We start from the raw sequence: 14,135 nt of genomic DNA, 5'->3' as shown, positions 1-14,135 counted from the left end.
CTGTGCTTATCCCGTTTTGATGGTGTAAAATGTGTCTGTTGGTCAGTAAGCCTGGGGTGTCAATGAAGAGGAAGGATCAATGGCGAGGGTCCTATGGTGGTCAAATTGCCTGTCAGCCTGTAACGTACACATGTGAGTGCCTCTAACTTCCTGGAAAACTGTCCAAATATCTGACCAGGGCACATTTCAAGGTGATATTCAAAGGATCCAAACAGGCCAGGACCTCTCCGCTACAGTATCTTATGTCTTTAGCTAACCATCCCCTTTGTAGCAGGGCCCTTCTATCCTCCAGAAGGGTAGGGAATAGTGGTATGTCCTCTTTATGTTGATTGCAGAGCCGACATGTTTCCTGAGTATTACCTCTTTTCCATTTTGGGAGGTGACCAGGGATGGGCATAGCCCCCATTCTCAGCTTCATGAACTGTAACTTGGGGCCCGATGTAGGTAGGCAAATACCGGTCGGAAACGGCCGAAAATACCGATTTTCGGCCGTTTCCGACCGGTATGTGGATATTGAGATGTAGGGGCATGTAAAATTACAGAATCAGTAATTTTCCCGATTCTGTAATTTTACCGATTCGGTAAAATACTGAATTGGTAAAATTACAGAATCTGTAATTTTAGATGTAGTTAGCACTGTTTTCAGTGCTACAAGGGTTTAAGAATTCGTTATTTACCACCAACTAGAAGTTGGTGGTAAATAATGAAAACCTTTCAAAAAGCATTTTTTTTTGCTTTAAAAAATGTGCCATGTTGCAAACATACATGCCCTAAGGGCATGTATGTCAGCAACATGTGCACCCATGCACAATTGAGGGGTGCAACAGGGTGTCAGAGTGACACCCTGCCACCCTTCAATGTTTCCCCCAATTGCCGAATCGGTATTTACCGATTCGGTAATTGACATTGATTCCTATGGGCCTCAAGGCCCATAGGAATCAATGGCAGTTACAGAATCGGTAAATACCGATTCATTAATTACCGAATCATACCGATTCGGTAATTAATTCGGTAAATATACCTACATCCCGATTGCCAGTTCTTAAATACCGAATCGGTATGATTCGGTATTTAAGAATCGGTAATCTGGGATTACCTACATCGGGCCCTTTGTCCTTTCTTTGTAGGAATTGTTTAGGTAGCACTGAGGTGTCAGATGTTAATAGGTGCATAAGGTCATCCAGCCTTGGTTCCGTGCAGCGAGGCTGGCCCTGTCTTCAATTGAGGAGAGCTGTTTCATGCTGATTTTTGCTACCCTTTTGAATTCATGTCGTCTAATGTGTGGGTCCCAAGAGGGTGCCAAGCAAAGTGTCTTAAGGGCTTGGGTCAGATAGTGGTGTCCCACTTACCTTTGGTTTGTGTCTAGATGAATCCATAGGTGGTGGGCCAAGGTTCCTTCTTTGGAGACCCTAAGCTTCTGTCTACAGATTCCAAATTCCAGTCTTGTTTGCACTGGAGATGTGTGGGATGGGAGCTGAAAACCATTCTACACATTTTTGCAAGTATTTTGTCTAGTGTCCCACTCTCCCGCCCTTTCAGAGCCTCACAACCATATGATAAGTTTGGAAGAAACTTTGTCTGGGCTATCTGGAGAAACGGTGCAAAGGTGGGGCCATTACATTTTTTGTATGCAGATCAATGAGCACACAGCCGTGCGGTACCTTTCTTTTTTAATTCCGTCAACTGGCTTATATATCTGCTGTTATCATTGAAAAGGACTCCTAAATACTTGTGGCAGATGGTGGCATCTACTTTCTCCTGGTGCAGAGACTATGTTGGCTGTGTGGACCTAGGTGTATGAACCACAAGGATGTTGTTTTTTTTTTTTTATCAACAGGCCGTTCTTTTAGGAGTATGTAGTGGTTGCGTCCAGAAATCTTTAAAAGCCAATCTTGGTATTGCTGACTAGGACCAGATCATATGCATAGAGTAGGTTTGAGAGGCGGAGTTCCCCATTTGATCCATGCCCGCCCATAGTTCTTCGAACTCTGGTTGCGGATTTAAATCCAATAATCAACAGTATCATTAACTCCTCGCTGGCTACTGCTGTAATCCCAGAGGATTGGAAATGCGCAGCGGTTATGCCGCTGCAAAAGAAAGCCCTGTCAGACCCAACCACCCTGTCTAACCTGCGACCAATTTCCCTATTACCGGCAGTATTTAAACTGACGGAGAAGTTTGTCAATCATCAACTGTCAAATTTCCTAGAGGAGAATAACATCCTTCACTCCAATCAATCGGGGTTTCGGTCCAAGCACTCGACTGAGTCCGCTCTTTTGTTCTCGGCCGAGACATTACGCATGGCATTGGACCAGGGGAAGAAGGCCGTCTTGATTTTACTCGATCTATCGGCGGCCTTCGATACGGTCGCCCATCCAATCTTGATCGACCGCTTGAAGAATGCAGGTGTGGGTGGAACTGTGCTGGCATGGCTTGCTAACTTCCTGTCTCTGCGTCGTCAGGTAATAGTACTAGGTGACTACAAATCGGAGGAAAAGACTATCAACTCAGGGGTCCCACAGGGCGCTAGTTTGAGTCCTGTCTTATTTAATCTTTATATGGTCCCCTTGTTAGAGCTGATTGTGTCTTATCGGATTGAAGTCATAGCGTACGCTGACGACACTCAGTTGATCCTGGTGCTGGACAGGGAGCTGCCAGGGGCAGAAGAAAACTTGAGGAACTGTCTCCGGACTACCTTTGAGTGGATGACCAACAATCACCTCAAGTGTAACTCGGGGAAAACAGAAATAATATCTTTTGGTCCTCTAAACATGTTTTCCCCCTCACAATGGTGGCCTGAGGGCGCTGAAGCTCCCCCTAACACTATTGCCTCTGCACGAAATTTGGGAGTCAAATTTGATCCTCAACTTTCTTTTAAACCGCAGGCAGTAGCCGTGGCGGGCTCGTGTTTCCAGATCATCAGATCACTGAAGAAGTTTTTTGATTTGCTGCCTTTAGAGGCCAGGAAGACTGTTGCAGTGGCCCTTATAACATCCAGACTGGACTACTGCAACAGTCTTTATGCAGGCACCAATAAAACGGTGCTGCATAGGCTGCAGATGGTTCAGCATGCTGCAGCTCGCCTGGTTTTACGCTGGCCAAAAAGATCATCGGCCACGGCAGCACTAAAAACTTTACATTGGTTGCCAATTCATAAGCGAGTTCTTTTTAAAATTCTCGTGATTGCTTTCAGAGCCTTTCAGTCCCAAGGCCCTAAATATCTTCGGAGGGGATTTCAACACTACACGCCAACGCGATGTTTGAGGTCTGCCAATCAAAACCTTTTAGTTGTCCCTAGATTTAGATTAGCCACTAAGGGAGGGAAGTCCCTCTTCGTGCTGGGTTCAAAAGCCTGGAATAAACTGCCAGCTCAGCTCCGTTGTATAGTCAAGGAGGTTGACTTCAGAAGATCATTGAAAACATGGATCTTTTCGCTCTCTGACGCAGCCTGCAGAGCTTTGGTGTAATAATTGTACAGTGTGTCACTGCCTTCTGTCTACCAACTCATCTCCATCAGGGTTGGGTGTGGAGCGCCAAGATGCTCCTCGGAGCGATAGCCGCGCTATAAAAATGTGTGCTTACATTACATTACATTACAATTTGGGTGGGTGCGAGTTTACTAAATTAAGGACCGGGTATAGATCAGGCAGAAATAAGTTAAATAACGTGGATGCAAGAACGCAACCTTGCTTTAGGCCATAGGCCGTGACAGGCCTGCTCCATCCTGATTTCAATTTTGACCTACGGGTCCTGGTGCAGAAGCTGCTGAGCCCTGAGCAGTGTGTCTCGAATGTTAAGAAGGACAAATTTCTGCCAGAGCTTCTCTCTGTCGACCCTGCCAAATATGGATTTATAGTCTATGGACCCCAAGTATACAGGACTTGAGTTAGATTCGGCCTGGTTTATCAGGAGGGAGAGGGCATGAGAATCACTGTTGTGCCAGTGTGTCTTATAAATCCAGTTTGATTTGGTGTTATGATCTCCATTGCATGTGCCCTGTCTGCTGCCCTGTCTGCCAGCTCCTCTGGGGACAGGCCTCTGCTGGGCTCCACAATGCCATCTGGTGGTATCACATCCACCGCAGTCTGTGGTTCCCTTGACTCCTTCCAGGCTCTCAGCGCTGTTACGAGTTGGGTCTTGTTACTCAATCCATGTTTGGAAATTCTGCACTTCCCGCAGAGTTCCTTCAGCCGCTCATTTGTTAAGCCCTTCAGGGCTTCCACTCTCCAATCTATGTCATCTTCTCCAGAGAAGACAGAGAGTGCTCTTCCAACAGGGAGCGAGCCAGGAATGGCTTCAGTAATGGCAGATGTCTCAACAAAATTAAAAAATGGAAATCTGTGGCTGAGTTCTAGGTCTGCTCTCACTATGTGGTGATCAGCAATTCACTGTATGTCAACTACAAATGCAAATTCGCAAATCCTCTCGCTGCTGCCAATGTTAGAATTGGGGGTCTCTGGTTGGTGCAAGTATTCACTTGTGACAAGCAGGGACCCTCTTCTCTAAGTCAGGGTGAAGGATGACCCCTTAGAATTACCCTTGCTCACCCTCTAGGTGCTTGGCGTGAGCAGCCAAGGCTATTCTCCAGGCGTTATTGAGTTAAGCATCTGTAATAACACACACAGTAAATACACCAATCCCCCCACAAATGGACACCAGGCTGTGGTTATATAAAAATACGTTCTTTTTATGTAAAAATATATCTGCAGGCAAGTATTTATAACAAGACCAATATTAACGCTTTTCTTCGCCACAAGGGTGAAAATAGGCAAGTGTTCTCTCTGTTTATAGTTCAAAACTGGTTCTTCTTAGTTTCTTTTACTTCAAAAAACAGTTCTTAGCCCCTGGATACCTTATTGGGGCTTCCTAGCCGCTTTGTAGCGCTTCTGGGTGCTTTGCCGGTGAAAAACGGGCGAACCCTACCGCGACTCACGCATCTCGCGTGAGCACTCGATCGACTCGTACTGCTCCCAGCTGCGAGTTGTACGGAGCTGTCCGGTCAGGTGGTACGCCTCTCGTGGCGCACGGGGGCCGTCTCGCACGGTGTGCGCTGCGGGTGGAGGGCGGCTCCAGCTGGGAGGCTGGCGATCACAGGTATTCACCGTGCACAGTGCGGAAGGGGAAAGAAGAACATTGCGGGCCCCTAGCCCGTGGTGAGCACTGTGCGTCGGTGAGCGGCAGCTCTTGGAGGATTCCAGCGAAGGTGGGTGAGGGGTGCTCGGCGGCTCTAGGCAAAGCAAGGCTGACACTCGAAGCGCCCGGACTTCACGGGGGCTGCTCTCTGGGTCTGGGGGGTCTGGTGGGGACGTCAGGCGGGAGCGTGGGGGGTGCACCAGCGAGCCTCCAACGGCGGTGATACAGCGACTTCCCTCAGCGGGGGGAGAGCGGCTCGGCGGAGCGGGGCTCCCCCTCGGCGGGGACAGGGAAGCACAGTTCGATCACGGCCTCGATGAGCGGCTGGGGGGCACCAAGAAGGTCACTGCAGCGAGCCTCTCAAGGCGATGTGACACGGCGATTTCACTCAGCGGGGGGAGAGCAGCTCGACGGAGCGGGGCTCTTCCTCGGCGGGGACGGGGAAACACAGTTGGTCACGGCCTCAAGGAGGGGCTGGGGGGTACCAGGGTCACGGCTCCGGCGGGGCAGAAGTCCTCGTAACTACCGGCAGACGGGCAGAGAGCAGGTTGAGCCAGATGGTCCTGTGGCTCAGGTCAGGGGGCAAGCTCAGACAAGCCCTTGGAGAAAGTTTCTAGCACAAATCAGCAAAGTCTTTTCAGTAAGTATTTTCCTCTCCTTCCTCAGCAAGGCAAGCAGCAAGCCAGTCCTTCCAGTGTCTTCTTCTCCTTCTAGTTGGGCAGAGGTTCTTTGTGGGAAACAGGATTCTGATTTACAAGGAGCGGGGCTCCTACTTTTAAACAGCATTTTCTTTGTTCTCACAGGCCAGGGGGGCCTCTGCATAACTTCTTTCTGTCTCTGAGCACTTTGTGGGGTGTACTCTGGTGTCTTCTTCCAGTGTGAGGGGCAGGCACATCAGACGCTCCACAGGAGGTGGAGCCAGCATTGTGTGGACAGGGGCAGCCAGGAGTACCTCGTTGATAGTGCTTCGCCTCTCCTGGGCCAGGTGTCGACTGAGTCATCAGTCGCTCCCCAGGGGGCGGAGCCAGCATTATGGTGGCAGAGCACAGCCCTATTCAGAGTCCAGGGGCACTCCCAGCTCTCACCAAGGTGTAATCCTTGCATTCACCACATGTCATCCTCCAGCCCTGTCACTCACATCTCCCAGACAGCCAGATACACATCCAGGCAGAGGCGGGCTGAAATGGTTAGGCAAGCAAATGCTAACTTTCTAAAAGTAGCATTTGCAAACACAGGATATTAAAATAAACTTTACTAAAAGAAGTATTTTATTATTCTGAGTTCAGGCATACTAAACTTGACTTTCTACCATGTTCCCTGAGCCTGCTGGGATTATAGAGTGTAATAATTCCAGCAGCCCATCTTGGCCTAAGAGAACAGGTAGCCTTACAATAGTGAAAAACGAAATTGGCTGTAATTCACTATTAGGACATGCCACACACATCAGAGCATGTCCTACCTTACACTTACAATGCACCCTGCCCTTGGGCCTACCATAGGGGGTGACTAATATGAAGTTAAGGGAAGGTTAAGAGGCTGGCAAGTGGGTGCTCTTGCCCAGCCATCATGACAGTACCAGACTGCACACAGGTTCTGCAATGGCAGACCCTAGACACATTTTACCAGGCCGCTTCTGTGGGTGGCGTAACCAGCACTGCAGGCCCACTAGCAGCATTGGCATTTACAAGCCCTGGCACTCCTGGTGCACTTTACTAGGGACTGACAGTAAATCCAATGAACCAATCAGGAATATCAATCACAGTTACACTTTACATAGGGAGCACTTGCACTGCGGCACGGATTGGCCGTGGCGCAGTGCCCTGAGCAGCGGACACCAGCAAAAACATCTGAGGCACATCAGCAAAAAGTGGAAGGGAAACTCACGCCAAGGTGCCAGGTCTAACACTCATGTACTCACTCACAGGCTGACTCACACACCCACTCACTGACTCACTCAGAGACTCATTTGAAAGGCAACAACCTAGGCAACTAATTTCTAAAATACATTAATGGTAAATTAAATAGACAATTGGCTGAGGCTGACTGTAAGACTTGAGTGTTTTTATTTAACAGTTACACAGTTAATAAATCATTACTATAACACAATCATACAAGTTAAAATTTCATACAAGATTATAAAACAAGAACAAATGAAGACATAAGTTAAAAATATATTCTTCAGTGGTAAATCAGTGGCGAAAAAATGAGTCTCTACGCGCGTTTCGGCGGCCAGCGCCTTCTTCATGGAGTAGCCACACAATTTCTAGAGAGTGAAAATATACATAGATTATATATACATAATGACACATTTTATGCAGTTAAACAAGTTTTTAATATCTTCAATTTTAATCTATACAGCCATTTAGTCCAGTTTCTGTTTTACAGATTTATGAAACAACAGTAATTTCCATTGTTCATTTTTATTCTTGTCATTTCCTTACATGTTCTTTCTGAGTCCAAAAAGACACCTGACTTAACTTGGAAATTAAAAGGAGGATACGGGATTACATGATAGAGAATGTAGGATAGATTAAGCTATTTTTATAAAAAATATCCTACTTCAGCAGCTTGAAGAGCATTTGATATGTTTCAGACAATGTATAGCCGTTCAATTAGTGTAGGAGGAGATAAGCAAATGGTATTTTGAAAGCCTATTTATGATGCCGAATTGATGAGAAAACGAGCATATGACATGGAAAATATTTTGACTTACTTTTATACAGGGCAAGAAGATAAAATTAGTTATTTCTCTTGCTCTGTGGGTGTTTTTCTTACATAATAGTATTTACGTCTGTAATACTTACTATAAAGATCACTTATTTGACACTGGTCAAGATGGTTTTCTACTTCTTATGTAGCTCTTTTTGGATCCAGTGTTACAGGAGCTTGGATATAAAATTATCCCTGTTATTAATTTTTTTGTTCCAGATGAGAAAGTCAATTACAAGTATTGTTTAGTAATTTTTACCTGAATGCCCAGGACACCAGTAGTTAATTCCCGCTGGCCGGAGCCCTTTAAGTGAAGAAATGCTGGATAAGATTCACTAGGTCGGAATCCACCTCAGGTGACTTCTAGATATCTGTTTTTAAAGATGGTATAAAGCCAGAATTGTATCTGTTGGTATTGATCTTAGTAATGAATCAGTGAGATTCAATTTCTTATAAAGCGGTGGACTTAGTTTTTAATGAGTTAGTTATTTAGACTTTTTCTGATCTTACCTATCATGTCTGTAACTGTTGATTTCTTTTTCGTGGGCCCACTTGGTGATCTATGATGTGATCATGGGCCACATATAAGTTAAGGAGTGGTATTCTAAAGGTCCAAAAATAGAGAAAAGGAGAAAATGCAACAATTATATCTATATCTTTGTACAGGTCAGCCTAAAAAATTCCTATGACTCTTCTAATCTTACCGATGATTGCAAGGTCTTCTATTTCAAAAAACGTGGATGGCGCTAACAGGATGTTCCAAAATTCTGGCTGGGTGGGGAGGTGATGTTAAAAGATCTCCCTGCCTGGGGACATAAAGAGGGAAGCATATTAAGTTCTATTTTAATAGATGGAGGAAAACGAGGGTTCTGCTATTTACTCATAGCAGTTTGTTTTTAAGTAGCGTCTTACCTCACGATGATCGGCAGGGCTCACTATGTCCGGCGGCAGCGGGATGGTCCGTCTAGCGATGTGGTGGTTTCGGAAAGGCTGATAAAATGCCCGTCGGTGGGAGGTGTTTATATATCTTTGGTAATTGATGTTAATTGCCTGCACCTTTGTTGCTTCTGCGTGAAATTTTCCTAACGTGGTGGTTTTGGGAGGAGTGTCTCGTGTAAACACCTGATGACGATTTGGCTCAGCACACTTCAGTGATTGGGGGTGAGGCGCTTGCCTGTTTGGGTGTGCTGACAGCGAAAACGGACTTAGTTCTGTAGTTTTAGTATAGTGGTGTTCACGCGCTTATGTTTTTTGAGCATGCGTGAAACTACAGACTTTGATGTTGTAATTGACGGTAAATGTTTTAATATAGCGATTTAAGCGCTTACAATACACATGATTCTAGGGGAAAATAAATTCATGGGGAAAAGTAAATTCACGAGGGGGATGTATATAAATGATTATACTTGCGCGCTGGTATTATTGGCGCTTACGACTGAAGACAGACTTCGATTTCTGTAGTTTAGAGGTAGTTTGGGAGGAGTTTCCCATGTAAACACCTGATGACGGTTTGGCTCCGCACGCTTCAGTGATTGGGGGTGAGGCGCTTGCCTGTTTAGGTGTGCTAAAAACAAAAACGGACTTAGTTCTGTAGTTTTTAGTATAGTTGGATTCACACGCTTATGTTGTTTAAGCTTGCGTGAAACGACAGACTTCGATATTGTAATTGACGGTAAATGTTTTAATATAGCGATTAAGCACTTACAATACCCATGATTCTAGGGGAAAAATAAATTCACGAGGGGGATGCATATAAATGATTATACTTGCGCGCTGGTATTATTTGCGCTTACGACTGGAGACAGACTTCGATTTCTGTAGTTTAGAGGTAAGTACCTCATTGAGGCGATTAGGTACCTACAAAGTACTTGGTTGTGGGGGAAGCACTTACCCTGTACCTAATTCCAAGGCAAAATAAACCCACGAGGGGGAAGCATTTGAATGATTCTACTTAAGTGCTTGTATTGTTTGCACTTATAAGAGAAGACAGACTTCGATTTCTATGGTTTGCAGATAATTTCTTCATTATGGCAATTAAGCACTAGTAGTGTATTTGGTTATTGGGGAAGGGGACCTTACGGAATGAGGGTATTTTATTGAATTTAAGTGAATTGGATGATTATGAAAATGACGAATTTTACTCAAAGCGACCTATTTTCTGATGTAGAGAAAATATGCATCTATTCTCTAAATGTTATTTGTAGATCACAGGGTGTGCATTGTGTATTCTTTTTTGGAATAGTGCTATGCTACAGGGATTGCTTCCTTCGATTTTAAGTCTATTACTTATGTTATTATCTTGTTTTAATAGTAGCATCATCAATTCTTTATTGATTATCTATTCTGATTGGTGACAGCCTTATTTATATTCCTGGGGTTTTTTTTATTGCAGGCATCTAGTTAATTTACAGGACATGAATTTTCAGGAGATGGCGTGTTCCCACGGAATTTCATTATTCATTCCCTGGCGGAAAGTATTAAAAATAAAAATCCAAAAGACTTCCCTTTTCTTTCGGATGGCTGTACCGCCTTTGGAGTCTGGGGTGTGGATTTTTTCGAGGATCCTCCATTTAAAATCATCTGCACAGTGACCCTTCTCTATGAAGTGCTTTACCATTGGGCATGCAATTTTTTTGGTTCTTATCGCTGAGCGATGTTCGTTCAAGCGTGTCTGGATCGTACGTGAGGTTTCTCCCACGTATCCTAGGAGACAGGGACATTGTATGAAGTATACTACGTTGGTTGATTTACAGTTCCACATTTCCTTTGCCTTCGTTTTGTGGTCATTGTGTTCGAATTCTTCACCTCGCAGAATATTACCACATGAGTTACATGAGGAACAGGGGAAGGTCCCTTTTATTGGATTGTTTGTTAAAATTGATCTTTGACTAAAATTATCTTTCTGTGTACTATTTTGAAAACGGGAGTGGACAATGAACTCTTTTATATTTTTATTTCTCTTATGAGCAAAAAGAGGCTTCGCCAATTTTTGTTCACTGGTGCAATTGCTGTTTAATATATGCCAATTCGAGTTTATGACTTGTCTAACCTTTTCATTTACAGTGGAATGTTTTGTTATGCACACTATTTGGTCAGTAGATTTGGAGGATTTGGTTCGCAGGAGACAGTCTCGGTCGTAGTACCTTGCTCGCTTGTACGAATCTCTCACTAAACGGTGAGGATAGCCTCTATCAATAAATTTGGTTCTCATTGCTGTAGCTTGTTTATCAAAGTCATTCAGGTTCGTACAATTACGTCTGACACGTAAAAATTGGGAGAAGGGGATGCTTTTTTTTTGCGATCTTGGGTGGAAACTACGATAGTGTAGTAGTGTATTCCTAGCTGTAGGTTTTGTGTGGAGATCTACTTTTAGGGTACCTTCCTCATTCGTGATTTCAATATCTAAAAATTCTACTTTCTTGTTGCTGATATTGGAGGTAAAATGGAGGTTAGGGTTTGCCGCATTTATCCATAGGAGGAATTCTTCTAGAGTTTCTCTCCCATCGGTCCAGATAAAAAAGATGTCATCAATATATCTGGACCAATGGGAGATAGACTCGTAAAAGGGGGCAATCTCGTTTTGAATGAATTCCTTCTCGAAGGCTGCCATGAAGATATTGGCTATCGATGGTGCTACTGAGGCACCCATGCTTACACCTTTAATTTGGCGATAGATATGGGATCCGAATTCGAATATATTCTCTGTTAATACAATTTCTAGACAAGCGAGCAAAAATTCTTTTGGACAGGGAATTTTCTGTAAATCAATGAACCAACTCGTGGTTTTCATAGCATCAATTAGGGGAATATTACTATATAAGGACTCTACGTCCATGGTGACTAATAGTTCATTGTTGCAGTTAAAAGAAATTCCTTCAATTTTCTGTATCATGTGGCCTGTATCACGTATGTATGAGTCAATTTTGGGGATGAACGGACGCAGATAATTGTCCACATATTTGGACAGTGGTTCAGTTGCAGTACCTATGGTGGAAACAATGGGACGGTACGGAGGGTTGCTGGCGTGCTTGTGTATTTTGGGGAGACCATAAATACACGCAGTTTTTCCTTGATTGTGATTCAGGAAGTCGAATTCTTTGGCATTAATGAATCCGTCTTCAAGGGCAGCTGTAGTTAGGGACATGATTTTCCTCGATAGGTTTATTAGAGAATGAGATTTCAAAGGGACATAAAATGTCGGGTCATCAAGCATTTTAAGCATATTGCTTTCATATTCGGATGTGTCAATGATTACTATGCCGCCTCCCTTGTCACATCCCTTAAATGTTAGGTTTTTATTGTTGGAGAGGAATGTTAGGGCTTGGTGTTCTTCTTTTTCCAAGTTGTAAATTGGTTTCGGGATGTACCTTAAGGCTTGATCTAATTTTTTCAAAACTACTAGCTCGAAAGTAGCTACTTCTGGCCCCACTTGTTCTAGACCAGGGCTGAATGTGGATGGAAGACAGAGGGGTTTTATGAGGGGATGTTCTTCATCTGATGTGTAGTTTAGAGCAAAAAACGTTTTCAACCGGATTTTCCGGAAGAAGGAGATTATATCGCAGAACAGCTCAAATAAATTGAGTGTGGAGTGTGGAACGTAGGATAGACCTTTAGATAATAAGTTGGTACTATGGCTATCTAACTCTGATTTTGTTAGATTGAAGATTGGAATCACATGCCTTGTTTCCAATATTGTCTGCTTCGTGTCTCGCGGACAAATTGTGGCTCTTCCTGTTGGTGATGGTGCTGGGGCTGGTAATTCCCTCTCGACTGACCTTGGAAGTGGACTCTGGGGCGTCCCCGAGCGCCCAATACACAATGCACACCCTGTGATCTACAAATAACATTTAGAGAATAGATGCATATTTTCTCTACATCAGAAAATAGGTCGCTTTGAGTAAAATTCGTCATTTTCATAATCATCCAATTCACTTAAATTCAATAAAATACCCTCATTCCGTAAGGTCCCCTTCCCCAATAACCAAATAAACTACTAGTGCTTAATTGCCATAATGAAGAAATTATCTGCAAACCATAGAAATCGAAGTCTGTCTTCTCTTATAAGTGCAAACAATACAAGCACTTAAGTAGAATCATTCAAATGCTTCCCCCTCGTGGGTTTATTTTGCCTTGGAATTAGGTACAGGGTAAGTGCTTCCCCCACAACCAAGTACTTTGTAGGTACCTAATCGCCTCAATGAGGTACTTACCTCTAAACTACAGAAATCGAAGTCTGTCTCCAGTCGTAAGCGCAAATAATACCAGCGCGCAAGTATAATCATTTATATGCATCCCCCTCGTGAATTTATTTTTCCCCTAGAATCATGGGTATTGTAAGTGCTTAATCGCTATATTAAAACATTTACCGTCAATTACAATATCGAAGTCTGTCGTTTCACGCAAGCTTAAACAACATAAGCGTGTGAATCCAACTATACTAAAAACTACAGAACTAAGTCCGTTTTTGTTTTTAGCACACCTAAACAGGCAAGCGCCTCACCCCCAATCACTGAAGCGTGCGAAGCCAAACCGTCATCAGGTGTTTACATGGGAAACTCCTCCCAAACTACCTCTAAACTACAGAAATCGAAGTCTGTCTTCAGTCGTAAGCGCCAATAATACCAGCGCGCAAGTATAATCATTTATATACATCCCCCTCGTGAATTTACTTTTCCCCTAGAATTTATTTTCCCCTAGAATCATGTGTATTGTAAGCGCTTAAATCGCTATATTAAAACATTTACCGTCAATTACAACATCAAAGTCTGTAGTTTCACGCATGCTCAAAAAACATAAGCGCGTGAACACCACTATACTAAAACTACAGAACTAAGTCCGTTTTCGCTGTCAGCACACCCAAACAGGCAAGCGCCTCACCCCCAATCACTGAAGTGTGCTGAGCCAAATCGTCATCAGGTGTTTACACGAGACACTCCTCCCAAAACCACCACGTTAGGAAAATTTCACGCAGAAGCAACAAAGGTGCAGGCAATTAACATCAATTACCAAAGATATATAAACACCTCCCACCGACGGGCATTTTATCAGCCTTTCCGAAACCACCACATCGCTAGACGGACCATCCCGCTGCCGCCGGACATAGTGAGCCCTGCCGATCATCGTGAGGTAAGACGCTACTTAAAAACAAACTGCTATGAGTAAATAGCAGAACCCTCGTTTTCCTCCATCTATTAAAATAGAACTTAATATGCTTCCCTCTTTATGTCCCCAGGCAGGGAGATCTTTTAACATCACCTCCCCACCCAGCCAGAATTTTGGAACATCCTGTTAGC

The sequence above is a fragment of the Lissotriton helveticus genome, chromosome 3_1 (assembly GCF_964261635.1).
Source record: "Lissotriton helveticus chromosome 3_1, aLisHel1.1, whole genome shotgun sequence".
Taxonomy (NCBI): Eukaryota; Metazoa; Chordata; class Amphibia; order Caudata; family Salamandridae; genus Lissotriton; species Lissotriton helveticus.
Note: the sequence above shows the minus strand (reverse complement) of the source record.